We start from the raw sequence: 19,571 nt of genomic DNA, 5'->3' as shown, positions 1-19,571 counted from the left end.
TACCTTGCCTTCCAAAGGGTCCTGGATCCCAGTTGTCCCATTGGACTTGACATCTTCAGTCCAGAGTTGGAGCTTGTCTAGCTCACAAGTAGCCAGCTGAGCTGAACATCCTCATGGCTAAAGGTCAAGGGATGACTGATTTTATGGATAAGCAATTGGCTCGCCAATCAATGAACTTAAAAAAAAAAAATTCTACTATGCACAATGTTCAAACCAGAAAAGTATCATGATTGGGAGTTGTCCCAAGCCTTTTAAATTAAGGCCCAGATGGGAAAGGGATGATTCTATATATTAAATACGTATCTGTCAAGGTTGAAGAAGTCCATGTCATTTGAAAAGAGAGGATATATGTACCTAGAGTTTCTCCCAAAAAGAAACTTCCCATCGTGTCTCTTGGGGTTTGAACGTTATCGACTGAAGAATAGTCACCTGAACGGGTACTAGTACACCTGTTGAAAAACTGCAAGATCTGCCATCCCCAGTCCTGGTATTCCTTGTCCCCACTTGAACAGTACAGACAGAAGAGACTCTCCACAGTCTCAAGTCAAAGCAGATTGAAATTGTCTTCAGGCCAGATCCCCATATCCTTATGACCAGCTTTGGGGTTAATGTTGAAGTACAAAATTTCTGGACTCAGTCCACTCCTAAACTGATGATACATCTGGTAATAGGTTTCCATAAAAGCTTCAGCTAGCTCCATGTGGTCAGCAGTCAGAGCATGACGTAAACCCAAAGCCAGGGTTCCCTAGTTAAAAAAACACATTAAATGATCCATCTTGGCTTCGAATTTGCCATCCACAGCTTCTCCCACAAAACTCAGCTTGCTGGGCTCAGACTGCTGAAGCAAGTACTTTTTACTCCTTCTGTGGCTTCAAGATAGTCTTGCAGCAACCGAATTTCTTTCTTTCTTCCTTGGATCCACTGCTTCAGCAGACCTCTGGTGAAGATCCACTGAAAGGAAGAAGCCACCGTCGGTATAAATGAAATTTGGCACTAACCCATTATTCTTCCCGGCAGAGAATGAATACACTTCGTCACTTTCATCACAATCTCCTGAAATGTCTTCTCTCCAGCGAGACGAGAGAGAGAGCTAGGAACTCAAAACTGAACGCTTGTCATTTTTGACACTATGTGACATCTAAAAAGACCTCAGTAGTGACAATGTTTCTATCTATGGAAAGAAGTTCACACCCAGTCAGAAAGTCTCCGAGGAAAATAATGAGAAACTGTAAAGGTAATGTCCCTTTTCCCATACAAAGTATCCCTCACCAGCGGCCGCTCACTAAGAACGCAAGTCACTAAGGTCACTCTCCAAGGCGGTGGCGCTGCCTCGGAGCAGACAGACACCAGAAGACTTTTAGCTACGTTCAGCTTCCGGTTTCCTTCGAGGAGCGCCCCCCCCCCCCACCAGAACCCCGCCCCCAGAATCCCCCCCCCAGCACTGCGCCTGCGCTTGCGCCTGCGGCTCAGTTTGGCCAATTTTTAAACTGAGGGAAAGTTTGGTTCTTTACGCTGTAGGCATTGGGCAGACCTAACCTTGTGGTTTAATAGCGCTGGACGACACTTTCTGTTGTGAGAATCTCTTTCAGTGGGCTAATGAAAAATAGGACCGGTAAACCACCTCGGCACAGAGACGTTTTAACTAAGCCTCCAACGAACTCTTGAGCAATGCTTCTCAAACTTGTGCATGCCTGAGACTTATCGGAGGGCTTATTAAAATACCGGCCGCTTATGCCCTCGTTTCCAGAGATTGTGTTACAGCAGATGTAGAGAGGAGACTGCATTTTTAAAGGTTCCCACGTTCTGCTGATGCTGCCGGTTTGGGAACCCCTGCTTTGATTCCTGGCAGTTCGGGAAGAAACTGGTCAGAGGAAGGGGAAATGTCAAGACTTGGGACCATCTCTCGCCTCCTAACATCAAACAAGGTATTACATATGTGTTTTACGTATCGGGCTTCAGGATGAGATTTCGTTTGGGTTAATGTTTCTATCCTTAAAATGGTTGGAAAACCACTTCTCTAGGTGAAATCAATGGGATTGTGCAAACTAAAGGCAGGGAAAGAGTAACTTACTTTACTTCAAAAAATCAGAGGCAGGAAAGCAAAAGTTTTCCTTTCGTTTATTCAACAAAATCTGAGAGTTACTAAATGTTCAAAGGTTGTGCCTGTTGCTGAGGCAAAAAGACAAACCAGAGCCCTATACAGCAGGACTCATATCCAGAGTAACAAGATAAATTTGTGAAACAAATGAAGTCAACTAATGTTACATAGTTTCTAGGACAGAGGCCCCTTTTAATGTGTGGCTCAGGAAGTATCTTCCCGCCTCCCATTCCAGAAAAGATTTTACTAATTGATCCTTCCCAGCATATCTCAGACTTGACCTCAGAATCCCTCTCAACCTATTACTCTAACACTGAACCACAAGCAATTGACTGAAGTTAGCACTCAAATGGAAATAAGCGGACTATTACTGATTCAGGTTCTAGTGGGAATACTCTCATAATTTTATCTATATAGGTTCCATAGACTGAATGTATGCCCCTCCCTCCAATTCATATGTTAGAACCTAATCACTGGTGTGATGGTATTTGGGTGATGTCTTAGGGAGTCCTTATTAATAGGATTAGTGCCCTTATAAAAGAGATCTCAGAGAGCTTCCTTACCCTTTTGGCTTTATGAAGACAGAAGGAATTGGGAAACTGGTCCTTACAAGACAGTGATTCTCCCAGTGCATTGATCCTGGAATTCCCAGCCTCCAGAACTCTGAGAAAGGATTGTGTGCCCTTTATAAGCCATTTGTGATATTTTGTTAGAACAACCTGAATAGACTAAGAAAATAGGTTTAGGAAACAATTCCTGGAGGAGATGGTGCTTGACAGGATCATGAAAGATGAATATAAGATATTCAGGAATTTAGGTGAGAAAAGAGGGAGGCGGTGATGGGATATTCCAGCAGGTGGAAAGGGATGAAAGAGGATTAAGAAGTGGATGGTAAGTGGAGCCAGCAATTATAGACTATGCCTAATGGATTTTGTATCAGACAGAAAAGGGAGGAAAAAAGTTATTAGAGGTGCCTAGAAGTGCTTGCAGGGTCAAGGGACAAATTTTTAAAACTTAACCAGGTCTTGATTATGGGCTATGGAAAATGACACAGAGAGGTTGGAAAAAAAAAAAAAAAAAGACAAGAAAGGGAATAATATATTGAGAAAATCCTCAGAGGAAACCTGAGGCCAGTACTCCCTCCCAGCATTGCCTTGAAGTTGTCTGATCCCCACTCTTGTTAGGGAGGCTGTGATAGAAGTGGGGCTGCACAGCCGCAGAGGAGGAACACCAGACGTCATATCTGAGCGAAACCAAGGTTGAACCACAGAAGTGTGCCAACAATGGCTTGAGGAGGGAGTGTCAAGGAACTAGTGAAGTCAAAATAACAAGCATCAGAGTTCTCTTGTGGGTTAAGGATCTGTTGCTGGAACTGCAGTGGCTTAGGTTGCTGCTGTGGTGTGGGCTTGATCCCTGGTCCAAAAATTTCCATATGCCATGGATGGGGGGGTGGTGATGGGGGGAGGGTGTTGTGGGGGAGGGGACAGTTGCCTGGAGGCTTTGTAGAACAAAAAGAGATAACATGCCCATTATGCCCATTGGGATTTGCACTGCTCCCGACAAAGGTCTGTATAGAAAACCAAAGAATTTTTTAAAGAGCTAGGTTAAAATAGACAGAAGCTCCATTCTAAGATTGTGACCAATCCTTAAGGAAATCATTTGCCCAACCATTGTTGTTGTTGTTGTTGTTTAAGGTTATTATTTTTTTTTCCTATAATGAGAATAACGAAACTGTGCCAGGCAGTATGCTGAATGTTTTATATGTGTCATCTCCTTTAACTTATTCCTTATAGTACCAAAGAGGCATGAACTATTGTTACTTTAATTTTACATATAAGGAAACAAGTTTGTAGCAGTTAAAGCACTTGGCAAGCAGGTGTGTGTGTGTGTATGTGTGACAGAGCTGGGATTGTTAGCTCCCAGGGCCTAGGCTTCTTCCCTATCAACCCTATTCTATTCACTTTTTTTAAAACCACCTCTGGCCCCACAAAAATGCTTGACTCTTCACTTTTCACTGAACAGAGGTTGTTTGTTTGTTTGTTTTGTTTTCTAATCTTCCTTCAAGGCCCATCAGCCTTCCCCCTGGGAAACCTTAACAAGCATTCTGGAAGTCAGTTAGGGGCTACCCTGCTCTGCCTTCCCCTAGGGTCCCTGAATACTTTATCCTTACCTCTCCCAGAGCTTTCACCCATTTGATGATAGTCAGCCACCTGTTGAATTTCCCTCTGCCATTGGGCTGAAGCAAGGCATAGTGGAAGAGACATGGGCTTTAAATTTAGTGAAAACTGGTTCAAAATCCAATTCTTCCTCTTTTTAGCCATATGGACTTGGGCATATTTTAATCTCTATGATTTTGGCTTACCTCATTTGTAAAATCAGGATAATGCCATGAGGGAATTGCTGTGAAAATTTAAATGAAATAAGATTATGTTAAGAACTGACCCATGGTAGATACTCAATAGATGACAGAAATTATTATAACTGTATAAACTGTTTGGTGAAGGAAAAGCAATTTTATCTTGACCTGCCATTAGTTCTAAATGAAAATTTCTGAAATTCTGAAAATTTCAGATAGCAACATTTATCTGAAAACATTTATTAGAAGCCTTTTTATAAGCACATATTTACAAACAGTGAAGATATTCCTTTAACTGTCTCTCTACTAATTATCAAAATAGATTCCAAAAGACCTTGGCTTCTCAACAGCTTAATTTTAGTTAGTAGAAGACTTTAAAAATAATAAAACTACAATTTTCTTTAAAAGGCTGGCAAGTTCTTGCTAAATTTGATTCCAACCTCCTTCCTCTAATTTCTCTCAATGAATAAATTTTATTGTGTTTATATTTCAAGTTCAAGAGTAAAGTAAGTAGGACAAAGAAATCTCAAATTCAAATGTTGTTGGAGAATCATATCAAAAGTTTCTTTCAGATTGGAATTCCTATTGTGGTGCAGAGGAAATGAATCTGACTAAGAACCATGAGGTTTTGGGTTCAATCCCTGGCCTCACTCATTGGGTTAAGGATCTGGCGTTGCCGTGAGCTATGGTGTAGGTTGCAGACACAGCTCAGATCCCACATTGCTGAGGCTGTGGCATAGGCCAGCAGCTAAGCTCTGATTAGATCCCTAGCCTGGAAACCTCTGTATGCTTCAGGTGCAGCCCTAAAAAGCAAAAAAAAAAAAAAAAAAAAAGTTTCTTTCTGATTAATTGTAGGATAAAGTGTTACTAAAGGAGACTAAAAACAATTCCTGTCTATAGCAAATACATTATCATCTGAGGGTATGTGTAGACTAGCCATGAGAGGGATGGGTACATTGGGCTTCACTGTATTCCGTCTATATTATAGAGATGTTTGAAATTTTCCACAGTAACAAAATGTTTAGGAGTCCCTCTTGTGGCTCAGCAAGTTAGGAACCCAACTAGTATCCATGAGGATGCGGGTTCTATCCCTGGCCTCACTCAGTGGGTTAAGGATTCAGCATTGCCATGAGCTGTGGTGTAAGTCACAGATGTGGCTCTGATCTGGTGTTGCTATGGCTAAGGCACTGGCCAGCAGCTGCAGCTCCCACTTGACCCCCTAGCCTGGAACCTTCCATATGCCACAGGTGCAGCCCTAAAAAGACAAATAAATAAATAAATAACAGAATGTTTAGTAAGAAGCCAAAAATAACCTCCTCCTCCTCTTTAGCATCATCAGCATCATCACTGTCACTTGCTAAATATATTAAGAGTTTTCTAGGCATAGGATCTCTCTTAATTCATGAAAAACCGTTTCTTCCTTTTGAAGAGAAGGAAACTTAAGCTTAAAGAGATTTACATACATTTCTCAAATTCACACTCCTAATAAGTAGTGTATTTCAGGACCCCAAATTTTAACCAGTTCAAGATATTCAGAAGGAGAAGGGGTGGGAAATTGGTATTCTCCAGGGAAAGGAATGTTTCCTTCTTCTCTGCAAAAACTTTTAAGTTGCATTCAAATAAAGACACACCCTCTCCTGCCCAAGCTGGAAGCAATGCAACAGCTAGAGACACTTCTGTGGCCTGTGGATGCCTGGGGAGTGGAACCAGTAGAGCAGACCACAGTACTAACTGGAGATGGAGCTGGCAGAAGGGAGAGAATAGGACATCCATTGGGATCTATCAGAAAGGTAGATGAATAAGAAAGTTTGTTGAATCAGAAAATTCGGAACATGCTGTGTGCAAAACCTGGAGAAGGAAAGAATAACCTCCCTAAATGGAGATTCATCCAGATGTTTCTTCTCCAAGAAGTGTAAAGTGAGTACTTTCCATTGAGTTTCAGGAAATGCAGGCAGCGTAACCAAATGAAGCACACATCCTAAGATTTCATAGGCAGAACAGGGTCTCCCTGTGGGTAGAGGAAGAGAGTGGCCATTCAAAGACCTAAGTCAACCAGAAATTCTCAATGATAATGTGAGATACTCACACTCAATGTTTTTTGTCAACATGTAACAAATATTTATTACATTCTGCTTGGTGCTAGATGATTGGTTTCCCCCACTGATTTGGGAGTGAAAAGTGAAGAAAAAATCTATCCCAGATTAGTGGAGGAAACCAACAAAATAAGTCAAAGAAAAAATATATAAAATTAAAAAATTTTAAGTACCACTGTGTTTGTTTTCCACACTGCCACAGCAAAATATCAGAGTGGGTGGATAATACATCAGAAACTTGTTTTTTCACAATGGGTGGATAATGCATCAGAAACTTGTTTTTTCACAATTCTGGAAGATTAAAGTCCTAGATCAAGGTGTCAGCAGGTTTGGTTTCTTTTGAAGCCTCTGTCCTTGGCTTGCAGTTTCCCTTCTCTGTGGCCTCACCTGTGTTCTAATTTCCTCTTCTTACTAGGACATCAGTCAGACAGGATCAGAGCCTGCCCCTACGACCTCATTTTACTTAATTACCTTTTTAAAGGCGCATCTCCAAATATAGTCACAATCTGAGGAAGCAGTGGTTAAGACTTTTAACACACAAATTGTGATTTGTAACCACCTGAATAGGTTAGACCCTAATTTCTCATAGCATGGGGCACAGCCTCCTCATGGTGCCTTTGCAGTTGCAACTTTGTTTCCTTGTGTGGTCACCTCACTGTAAGCTCCAAAAGGATGAATCTCTTCTGCTTTTGCCTATCATTGTATCCTAACACATAGACCGTTGCCTGAAACACACCAGATAAGATGTCCATAAATGTGTTAATTTATGGAAGTTCCCATTGTGGCTCATCAGATTAAAGACCCAACATTGTCTCTGTGAGGACGTAGGTTTGCTCCCTGGCCTAGGCTCAGTGGATTAAGGATCCAGTGTGGCACAAATTGCAGCATAGTTCACAGATGTGGCTCAGATCCAGTATTGCCATTTTGCTAGTATATTGTTTATATATATATGAAACAAAGAAACAAATGAATGAGCATCAAGATTGAGAGCAATACTGGGGCAAGAGAAGCCATCTAAACTGAGATCTGAAGGTTGAGATGCATAGGTAGCTATTGGAATAGTATATGGGAGAAATACAACTCTTGCCAGGGGAGCATATGTGTAAAAGTGATAGGGATGGAGTAGGCACAGGTAGTTGTAGAAGTCCCAGTAAAGGACCATATTTAAAGAGGGAAACTTAGAGGACATTGGGAGATCACTGTAAGCTGATAAATTGCTAAAGAAAACCATCAGCACAAGGCAGGCTTGCTTCATTAGTGGAGCCTTGAGAATTGCCTCAGGTTGTTGGGTAGAGATGTGATTAGGCCTGCATTCATATTCAGACCAAGAGCAAGAGTTTGAGGACCACCCTTCTGTGGATTTGAATACACACCTTACTGGATACTAAGGAGGAGCTACTGCTCCCAAAAAGAAAGAGGTGGGCTTTTCCAACCCCCACTCCCCTTGGATGATAAAACTAGCCCACCAGATCCCTGGGGCAGAGCTCCCATTCCTGCCTGCTTGCATCTCTCACAAGCGTCCTATCTTAATAAATCTATTTCTTGCTTATCACTTTGTCTCTCACTGAATTCCTTCTGCACAGAGACCTGAAGAACCTGAACCTCAGTAAGTCCGGACACAGGGAGTCCTGGCACATGGGTTCAAGTCCCAATCTGTGTTCTGGCTAGGTTCAGGCCATTAGTGCTGCCATTTTCAAAAGAACCTGACATGTTATGAAATATGTGCATTACACAGTGCCATATGTTAATTAAACTTAATATGACACTGATGTAAGATTGTCTTTTGTTTCAGATATTCTTGGATTTGTTGAGAATGTTTAGAAGAAAGGGCTAACAATAGCCTATGAAGCTAATTCAAATAAAAATTAACTAATAAGAAAGAAAAAAATTTTTTTAAATTAATAAGAAAAGAGCAGGGAGCAGTTGTTCATATTCTCTCCCCAACCTCAAACTAGGAAAGTGTCTTCCTTAATCAAAAGTGAAACTTGCCAGATTGCTAAGAGTAACAATCACTAATCTATAGAAATTTAGCTACCATGACTATCCTGTGACTCTAAGACTTTGTTGTGATTTTGCAGCTACATTTTGTGGGACTTTGGACTCAATGTATTGTTATTGTACATGGGCTTTTTAGAGCACTGAATCTGTTATAGGAATTCAGAGTTTCCCCCAGTGGTTCTGAAACTCCTGCAAAGGAATAATTCTTTCTGGGTGTGCACAAAACTTTGAAAGACTGATAACACAAAGCTTTATAAGTCTTCACAGAGAGCTGCAGTTGTTAAGATAAGCAATAAACATGTTCAAGTTTTTGCTTCTAAGTTACACATTACTGGAAATACATAAATGTGTACATCTTTTTTTTTTTTTGTCTTTTGTCTGTTGTTGTTGTTGTTGTTGTTGCTATTTCTTGGGCCGCTCCCGTGGCATATGGAGGTTCCCAGGCTAGGGGTTGAATTGGAGCTGTAGCCACCGGCCTACGCCAGAGCCACAGCAATGCGGGATCCGAGCCGCGTCTGCAACCTACACCACAGCTCACGGCAACGCCGGATCGTTAACCCACTGAGCAAGGGCAGGGACCGAACCCGCAACCTCATGGTTCCTAGTTGGATTCATTAACCACTGCGCCACGACGGGAACTCCAAATGTGTACATCTTTCATTAAATACTCACCCACACAATGCACTGCTCACAGGGAAAGAACAGAGTCCAACGGTCAAAATACCCCATATTTGAATCCTACTTTGCAAGAAGGCAGCTGTATTAGCTTGAATACAATATCATCAGGATATATTCATTTGTGTGTCTTTATCTCCATCACTAGATTATAATTCCATAAGGGCAGAGGTCATGTTTCAATTTTTAAAAATCTTTACCATCTCCTTTTGTGTCAGGCACTAATCAAATGAATGTTGGGTGACTAGATGGAATAAATAAACAGTCCTTGCAATAGTTGAGAGAGGTATTATCCTGTCTACAAACGAGTTAACCAAAATAAAACAATTGCAACTTGAAAGTTATATCTAATTAAGGTAAAATGATATGGTATTTATGATAAGTTCAGTAAAGGGGAGAAAATAAGAAAACCCAACTTGTCTTTAAACTTAGCCAAAGTCATATTTGACTCACTTAAGAATAACTCTGGTTGAGTGTATATCAATTGTCTGGCAAGGAGGCAACAAAGGATTAGTGGTTGGTTGGTGCCTGGGTTCCTACCCTGGTTCTCCTCTTCTCCCTACTTCTTAAGCCCTATAGAATATATCCATACTTAAGTCCTTCTGTAAAAGGAAGTGATAGATTCACTTTTTTTTTCAATTGTTATATTTTTTCAAATTTAACATTTTTACTTGGTTCCATTTTGGAAGATTATTAATATCTTCCTTTATTTCCTTAATCGTACTTGTGCTAAATTCTCTTTCCATCTGTTCCAGTACTTTTGCTTCAGATGGTAAATGTTAACTAGTTTTGTGTTATCTCTCTTTTGGGGAAATGGTTCTACTCTGGTGTCTGATTGTTTGGGCTTGTGCTCTTATGTTCTCCTAGGGTGACAACCAGCTCCTTTGGCCATGCATACTGAGTAAGAAAGATCCAAAGGCCAGGCGCCATCTTTGTCATTACAAAGAGGGTAGAGAACCCCAGCACTAGTGATAGGGATGGAGTAGGATAGTTACACAGGTAGTTGTGGAAGTCCCCCTAAAGGGACCAAAGATAGAGAGGCAAAACTAAGGAACTTTGGGAGATCACTGTAAGTTAATAATTGCTCAAGAAGGCCATCAGAATGAGGCAGGCTTGACTGACTAATGCAGGCAAGAGATATGCTTCAGGTCATTGGTGGGTGCTGCTAGCATTCAGGTTAGACAAGGGGCAGGAGTTTAAGGACCACCCTTCTGCTAATTAAATAAGCACCACAACAATCCTAGTTTGACCTCATAGGGTCAAATACTCTCTTACTAGATACCAGGGAGGAGCTACTACTCAAAGAAAGAGGAAGGGGCAGTCTTTTCCTTCCCCTACTCCCCTTGGATGATAAAACTGTAGCCAGTGTAAGCCTTGGGGCAGAGCCTCCTTGCCAGCCCACTTGCACCTCTCACAAGCATCTTATCTTAATAAATCTATTTCTTGCCTATCACTTTGTATCTTGTTAAATTCCTTCTGTGCTGAGGCACAAAGAACCTGAACCTCAGTGAGTAGTGACTCTAATTCAAAAACCATGGGCTCAAGTCCCAATCTGGGTTCAGGCTTGGTTTGAGTCCCAGTGTGGGCTCTGCCTAAGTTCAAGTCATTAGTGCTGTCACTTTCTCTAGAACCACCACTTTTGATGGCTGCCACCTCACCAGAGACCTCTGGCCAGTTTCATCATTAAATCCTTGTATAGGAATGAAGGGGTTTAAAACAAGCTCCACATCCAAGGCTCCAAAAGTGTGCTACTTTGGCATGTGAATTACTTTGAGCTAAAGTCAATGAAAGCCCAAAAGACTGAGGAAGAGTTTTCACCTTTCCCTTAATTGCCTAAAGGAATTGAGATAGAGGGCCTTATCCAAGAAGAGAACCATCACCAGAAATAACCACAATGGGTTAGGTATAGTAAACTGGAAGGATGAAGGGGAGGGAGCTCGGCAGGGCCTGGAGACCAAAATCTTCTCTGTATCCTATTGCCTCTGCATGGCATGGCATGCCAAGCATTTGTTCACCAAACCTTTGCTCGTCCCATTTTCCTATGAATTGTCTTCCTCTCAGACCCAGACACCTATCCCTTCTCCTTAGCTCAGAATAGCATATAAATCTCATTGTTTGACTGCCTATGGGTCTCATATTCTTGTAAGACTCCACATGTATGTAATTAAATTTCCCCCCTGTTAATCTATCCTATGTTAATTTGATGATTAGACCCCCCAAAGAACCAAGAAAGCAAAGTTTTTCCTTCCCTAAAGGGAGAAGCAACATGGGGAGGAAGCATCTCTACTTTGCCATATAGAGGCTCCTAGGGTCAAGGGAATGGAGGAGTAAATTCCCAAGGTTCTTCAGTCCACATCTATTTCCATCAATTTCTCACCCCAACAGGAGTGTCACTAGCACCAGAAGCCTAGCACTGGAAGAGTCAGGCATAGATTTGTCTTAAGGCAGAGGTAAGGGGCAGGGCGTGGGGAGATGAACCCAAAAGATTTCTGCTAGCCTCTGGCTTCCCTGAGCCTCTAGCCCCAGCCACCTACCTCTCCTGCTCACCACCCAGGACGATCCTCAGTGGCCCAGGGCTTCTCACACTTTGTTTGTTCCTAGATTCCATTATCGTGGATCCTTCTATAGATTCTCTAAGGTTGACTTTGGGTTAGGTTGCCAGAAGCCCAAGCTGGTTTGATTGTTTTTAGGACCTGGAAGCATGTCTCCTCAATGGGTTTCTTATAACAGAGTTTTGGGCCAGGTTTCAGGTATCATTAGTCAATATGCAAATTGTGTTTGAGAAGCAGTTTAGGCATATGAATCAAAGTCTTCTAATGTGCTTAGCCATTCCATTTTTTAGAAATATATCCAAAGGAGATAAGTCAGTACATATGCAGAAGTCATCTACTGCAGTGTTATTGCTAATAGCAACAATATGGAAACAAGTGAGTACTCATCAACAAGGGATTAGTTAAATAAAATCTGGTATACAAATGCAACATGATGCTATTTAGTCATAAAAATGATGATATAGATCTATATTTATGGGCATAAACAATATACGGAGTGATTGTTAAATTATATTTATAACATGATTCCATTTACATGAAATGAAAGAGGAAGAGGGGGTAAGAGGTCTGGACCTCTTACGCACAGCAAAATGCTACCAATGATTATCTCTGGGTTTGGAATTGAGGATTATTATTACTTTCTTCATTATGATTTTCTATATTGTTTGATATGCAAAGATTTATTTTTGTATCTCTATGATCAGAAATAAAATATATCTATTTTTATATTTGAAAATTAAAAAACACTGAACATTCCCCAAATATGAGGCCACAGACTAAACTTTCCTGATGACTTTAACCCCATACATATAGTGGCAGGGGCTTCAGAATAATATGCTGCAGGCCCTCAGCAGTAATATGCCCGTTTTATAACTTTTAAACTCCTGTAACCCAAGGGTACAAGAAAGTAGGAATGCTAATTCAGTGGAGCTGAAGGAAGACTAATTATCTGGGGAGAGGGCTTCCCTTGAGCTTAGTCACTTATAACCCATGGTGGGATCACCAGGGCAAAGATAGCAACTGCAAGCTGTTGAATTATTCATGATCTTGACTGCTTGGAGGGCGCCACTGAAGCATTGTTTATGCTGGTGTTTCCTGCAAGTTTGAAGTGACCAATCAGCAGATGATAGGCTGGGGGAAGGGGGCAGCGATGAAAGCAGGAATCTGCTGAATGAGTCAGATATCTTGTTGATGCTTCCTGGCCTTATGACCATGAGATTCTTGGCTTAGAATCTGGAAACTTAATTCAAATGAGCTAATGGGCTCCCCGGAGCAAAATAGCTTTTGGTCTTGGTGATAAATGAAGAAACAGCTACAGTTTCCTGAGGCATCAGGAAAGGATCAACACTTGGGCCAAATACAATGGTTGAAGCTTCTCACAGTGAGAGGAAAATTACTCCAGGTCAGCAAGATCTGGGAGCTGCTTAGTGTTTATTATTAATATTAAAATGCATTTATATTTATGAGAAGCTTCAAGAAATTAGGTTTTCTCCACTATTCAAAGAGATACTGAGAAAAAGAGACCAAGTTATTTCACAATGTACCTCCACTAATATAAGGGGGTGCAAATAAGCAACCCCAGCTTGGCAGGTAGACTAAATGACCCACGAATAAGTCATTATGCTGATGATTTCAGAGTCAATTTTGTGACTAAAAACTGGAAGGAAACTTATCTACACTGTGCCACCATACACTCTGCTGGGCACTTTACATGCATAATCTCTATTTTTCACAAAAGTGAATAAGATAGGAAAATTATCCCCAAGGAAAAGTGAGGATCAAAAAGTAATTATCAGGAGTTCCCACTGTGGCTCAGCCTAAATGATTCTAACTAGCATCCATGAGGACATAGGTTCGATCCCTGGCCTTGCTCAGTTGGTTAAGAATCTGGCATTGCCATGAGCTATGGTGTAGGCTGCAGACGTGGCTTGGATCTGGCATTGCTATGACTGTGGTTGTGGCTAGCAGCTGTGGCTCCAGCTCGACCCCTAGCCTTGGAATTTCCACATGCCACAGATGCGGCCATAAAAAATAAAAAAATATAAAAAAAAAGAAGAAGACAAAGTAATTATCTTGGCCAAGATTCAAAGCCAGTTAAAAGGTTCATACCCAGGTTCAAGATTCAGCTCTGTCTGGTTTACACCCACTTAGCACATTGCCTCTCAGACTCCTCTCATAGCCTAAATAACTGCAAATCAAATATACTGGAGTGTGACCTCCACAATGAGTGTTAAGTTTGAGCCTCTAATTACATGGCTATGTTGGTTCAGTAGGTATATCAACCCTTCTACTGTGGACTGAAAATTTGGTTGTTGATCCAGTATTCAATCCTCTTTATATGGAACAACAAAAGACCCAGAATCACCAAAGCAATCCTGAGAAACAAAAACCAAGCAGGAGGCATAACTCTCCCAGACTTCAAGAAATACTACAAAGCCATAGTCATCAAAACAGTGTGGTACTGGTATCAAAACAGACAGACAGACCAATGGAACAGAATAGAGAACCCGGAAATAAACCCGGACACCTATGGTCCATTAATCTTTGACAAGGGAGGCAGGAACATCAAATGGGAAAAAGAAAGTCTATTCAGCAAGCGTTGCTGGGAAACCTGGACAGCTGCATGCAAAGCAATGAAACTAGAACACCCCCTCACACCATGCACAAACATAAACTCCAAATGGCTGAAAGACTTCAATATACGACAGGACACCATCAAACTCCTAGAAGAAAACATAGGCAAAACACTCTCTGACATCAACATCATGAATATTTTCTCAGGTCAGTCTCCCTAAGCAATAGAAATTAGAGCAAAAATAAACCCATGGGACCTCATCAAACTGAAAAGCTTTTGCACAGCAAAGAAAACCCAAAAGAAAACAAAGAGACAACTTACAGAATGGGAGAAAACAGTTTCAAATGATGCAACCGACAAGGGCTTAATCTCTAGAATATATAAACAACTTATACAACCCAACAGCAAAAAAGCCAATCAAGCAATGGAAAAATGGGCAAAAGACCTGAATAGACATTTCCCCAAAGAAGATATACTGATGGCCAGCAAACACATGAAAAAATGCTCAACATCGCTGGTTATAAGAGAAATGCAAATCAAAACTACCATGAGATACCACCTCACACCAGTCAGAATGGCCATCATTAATAAATCCACAGATAACAAGTGCTGGAGGGGGTGTGGAGAAAAGGGAACCCTCCTGCACTGCTGGTGGGAATGTAAACTGGTACAGCCACTATGGAGAACAGTTTGGAGATACCTTAGAAATCTATACATAGAACTTCCATATGACCCCGCAATCCCACTCTTGGGCATCTATCCGGACAAAACTCTCCTTAAAAGAGACACGTGCACCCGCATGTTCATTGCAGCACTATTCACAATAGCCAGGACGTGGAAACAACCCAAATGTCCATCGACAGAGGATTGGATTCGGAAGAGGTGGTATATATACACAATGGAATACTACTCAGCCATAAAAAAGAATGACATCATGCCATTTGCAGCAACATGGATGGAGCTAGAGAATCTCATCCTGAGTGAAATGAGCCAGAAAGACAAAGACAAGTACCATATGATATCACTTATAACTGGAATCTAATATCCAGCACAAATGAACATCTCCTTAGAAAAGAAAATCATGGACTTGGAGAAGAGACTTGTGGCTGCCTGATGGGAGGGGGAGGGAGTGGGAGGGATCGGGAGCTTGGGCTTATCAGACACAACTTAGAATAGATGTACAAGGAGATCCTGCTGAAGAGCATTGAGAACTTTGTCTAGATACTCATGTTGCAACAGAAGAAAGGGTGGGGAAAAAAATGTAATTGTAATGTATACATGTAAGGATAACCTGACCCCCTGGCTGTACAGTGGGAAAAAAAAAAAAAAAATCCTCTTTAGCTCTTCCTGGTTATACCTCCAAGTAGCCCTTATACTTGAGAAAAGCCTGACTCTATCCCATAGCTCCAGGGCTTAACCCTAATTTACCCAAGCCAATCAGCACATTCATCTTCCTGGCCACAATGATTGGATTCAGGTGGTCATGTGATCCAAACCAGGCTATGAAGGTGAATTTCAGGATTCTTGCTTGGAATGCTGGTGGGGCCTGGTGTGCAGATGCAAAGCCTGAAACTGCTGCAGCCTTGTTACCATCAAGTGGCAGGCCCAGGTTGGGATGCAGTCGACACAGTAAAGAGCAGAATGAAGGGGGGAGAAAAAAAGAATGAATGAATGAAACTGGGTCCTCAATAACAGCACTAAATTGCTAGATCAGCCAAACTTGTGTCTGTATTTTCCTACTATGTGAGTCAGAAAATCATTATCTAAGGCAGTGTGAGTTTTGATATTGTTTCCTGATACAAAATATGATATCAGAAGTGGAGTAATGGAAGTAATAAACCTATACATGTACAATTGGCTGGATAGAGAAGGTAAAGGGAAGGGCAGTGAGAACCCATCCATCTTAAACTGACGTCTTTGTTCCTTGATTATGAAACAACTGGTTATATTACAGCCTATTAATGTAATGATCATAGAGTTTATTGTCCGAGCTAGAGCATATCTGCAAATGAAATAGAGGTGCCATTAATAATTAAGTTAGATAATCCTTCACTGTTCACTGTTTTTTTTTTCTTAACCCTTGGAGCCCAGCAGTGCATTTAGGGTACATATTTGTTGTAATTTATCCAGGCCCCGGTATTTTTTCAGAGTATGGAGCATATCTTTATAGTGAAAGCTGAAGTTCATAATGGTTTCACTATGGCTGGACTGAATTTTCATGTGAGGAAGAAGAAAGCCAGGAGAATAGAAAATAGGCAACAGAAAAGTCACTGAAAGCTTTTTGCTGAGCTAAGGATGCTGACTTTATCATGAAGGTGATGGGAAACCATTACAAGAGTAAGAAAAGTAGTGTCCTATCAATCTTGCATTTTTTTTTTTAAAGTCATTCTTGTGCAGTGAGAAAAATAGATAAAAGGTGAGGAAGCCATGTGCAGATTATTGCTCTAGGAATAATGAGTCTTTAACACTGATAGTGGCAATGTAGAGAGGAGGGGACAAACCTGAGATTGAGAAGCAAGAAGGAATCAGACTGATTTACCTGACGCCAGTTCTCATAATGATACATTGGCCTAAAATTCTAAGTAACAAATTAGCATTTCAAAACCAACATGACAGCTTCAGCCTGTTTTGAGGAATTTCATTCTTTTAGGCTTCTTTTTTTTTTTTTTTTCCTTCCACATTGTTCAAGGAAGTTTCCTCAATTTATCTGAGGGCATTTTCATATTTAGATCTTAGAGCCTTTAAGTGTTTAACAGATACAATGCATTTTATATACAAAAATATTGGGTATAGTCCCTTTTGTATATTCTTTTCATTCTTTCAGCCCTCTTTTCCACTTATGCCTACCACTGAGCTTTTCAAGGATTTTCATTCAATTAATCTAAGGGCACATCTGCCTAAGTTTCATTTTTCTAACATGCTTATCACATTTGTAGAATTCCACAGGACTCTCAATTTATCCCCTTTGAGGATACTTCCCTCTTTCTCACTGCATTGTGTGTGTGTTTATGTGTGTTTCACATCTTCTGAGTACCAAATGGATTTATTAAGCAAATTAGATCATTCTAATATTTTCCCAAGTTTCACTAAGTACGACTTGTAGAGTAGATATCAAAAGATTTAATGGGCGAAAGCCTCTTTAGTACTACAGAATTTCATTTTATAGAATACTGGTTCACTAAACCCTAAAAAATAAAACCACCATAATATTGCACATTATTAGGAACTGCATGCTGATTATCAGAAGAATTTTTATGGTATAAGTTCAATGTCATTTGGCTAATTTAATGAGTCCAGGACTTGAAGTCAGACTTGAACTTAAATTCTGGCCATGACTCTTCTAGGCCATGTGTCCATGACCAAGTTATTTGACTTTTCTGGGCCCTAATTTCCATCATCTCTATAGCACTAAGACTTATTTCGTAAGACCGTTACAAAGATTAAATAAAATAACAATTAAATAAATTTAATTAAAAATGATAAGAAAATAAAATAAAGGACTCAATGCATACGTGCTTGGGAAATACTTTTAAAATAGTAGCTATTGTCAAAGATTTTCTTCCAGGTTGCTCTGCCCTCTGTGAATTGGATAAAAACCCAATGGTATGACAGCTAAAAAGCTTGTGGCAGTTTTCTTATCTGGAAAATGGGACATTAGTGTTCTCTCTTTTGTGGAGCTATAGTGAGAATTAAATAACATAGTGAGTGGGTTGGGGATCCAGTGTTTCCATGAGCTGTGGTGTAGGTCCCAGGTACAGCTTGGATTCCCCATTGCTGCAGATGCAGCAAAGTAAGTGGGAAATGTTGTCTTTATTTGGGGTGGCAATGTGCCCAGTTAAATCTTAGGGTTCTGTTATTATAGAAATTAAATGAGAAAAGATAAGAAGAAACAACTAGCAAACTAATTAAAAGCAGTTTAGATTGGTAGTTAAGGATACACTCTGTGGAAGCTGAGAGCCCGGATTTGAGTCATGGAATAACAATTAAGGAGGTGGATTAGCTATCAATTGGCCGGGTGACCTTGGCAAAGATATTCATCTCACTAAGCTGCCATTTCCTCATAATATAGTACCTATTTCATTGGATTATTGAAAGGATTAAAACCACTAATCCAAGTAAATTTCTCAGAGTAATTCTTGGCACTTAGTTAAGTACTCAATAATGTAAACTATTATTATCAGTAATTAGGAACATCAGTTCCTCATGAGGGCATTCTTCTAGAAGGGGCGGAGGGCAAGGACTGTATCTTGGATTTTTCTCTTGGAGAAGGTGTGAATATATTTTTGCATTTTTTTCCACATAGTCTCTTTAAGTAATCTCAGTATCACTGTGTTAAGTGTTGAAGGAAGTGTGCCCAGTTTTATAGGGTAAGTAATGATTCCCACATACTGTCTGGCCACTGGCTGCTTTAAAATCAACTGATTCTTGGTAAAATATATGGATTCCTAGGTGTCCCATAAACAGAATCTTTAGGAGTATGTTCCAGGATCTGTATTTTTAATAAGCTCTCAGAAATAATGCTGATGAGCTGCTAAGGTTTTAGAACCATTGTTGAGTAACAATACTAATACTAATAAGTGTTTGCTGTCACTAACAATAAGTACATTTACTTAGCCTTACTATGTGCCTGGCATGGGTCTAAGCACTTTATGCCATTAACTTAATCCCACAATAACCCTATGAATTATTACTTTATCTTCATTTTCCCAACTAAGAAATGGAAATAAAGAGTTCCTGTTGTGCCCAGTGGGTTAAGAACCCGACATAGTGTCTGTGAAGATACAACATAGTGTCTGTAAAGATCTGGTGTTGCCACAAGCTGCGGCCTAAGTCACAGACCCAGCTTGGATCCTGCATTGCTATGGCTGTGGTGTATGCCTGTAGCTATGATTCAACCCCTAGCTTGGAAACTTCCATATGCTGCAGAAAGAAAGAAACCGAAACACAAACACTTAAGTCATTTTCCCCAATCACAAAGTAAGTAGCTGAGCCAGTATTTGGACCCAGCTGTGTTCAGAGTCCATATACTTAACCACACTATTCTGCCTCCATTGTCAGTGGAAGGGAAGGGAGAAGTGGAACTGGAGCCAACTGGGGGACAGTCAGGGCTCCATTACAATCTGAGGTCTCAAGGAGCCCCCAGTATGTGTCCACCACCCCTCTTGTTCACTTACAGAAACACCGACGAATGCTACAACAAGCTGGAACAAACCGCCCCTTGAAG

The 19,571-nt window shown here is 40.7% G+C and overlaps 1 pseudogene; it reads right to left on the bottom strand.

The window, feature by feature from the left end:
* Positions 1-251: 251 nt before the first annotated feature.
* Positions 252-19,571, bottom strand: part of LOC125124496 (endoplasmic reticulum mannosyl-oligosaccharide 1,2-alpha-mannosidase-like) — a 31,189-nt pseudogene continuing 11,869 nt past the window's right edge.

Source organism: Phacochoerus africanus, chromosome 4 (assembly GCF_016906955.1).
Source record: "Phacochoerus africanus isolate WHEZ1 chromosome 4, ROS_Pafr_v1, whole genome shotgun sequence".
Taxonomy (NCBI): domain Eukaryota; kingdom Metazoa; phylum Chordata; class Mammalia; order Artiodactyla; family Suidae; genus Phacochoerus; species Phacochoerus africanus.
The sequence above is the reverse complement of the archived record's forward strand: the minus strand, read 5'-3'. Positions and strand labels throughout refer to the sequence as shown.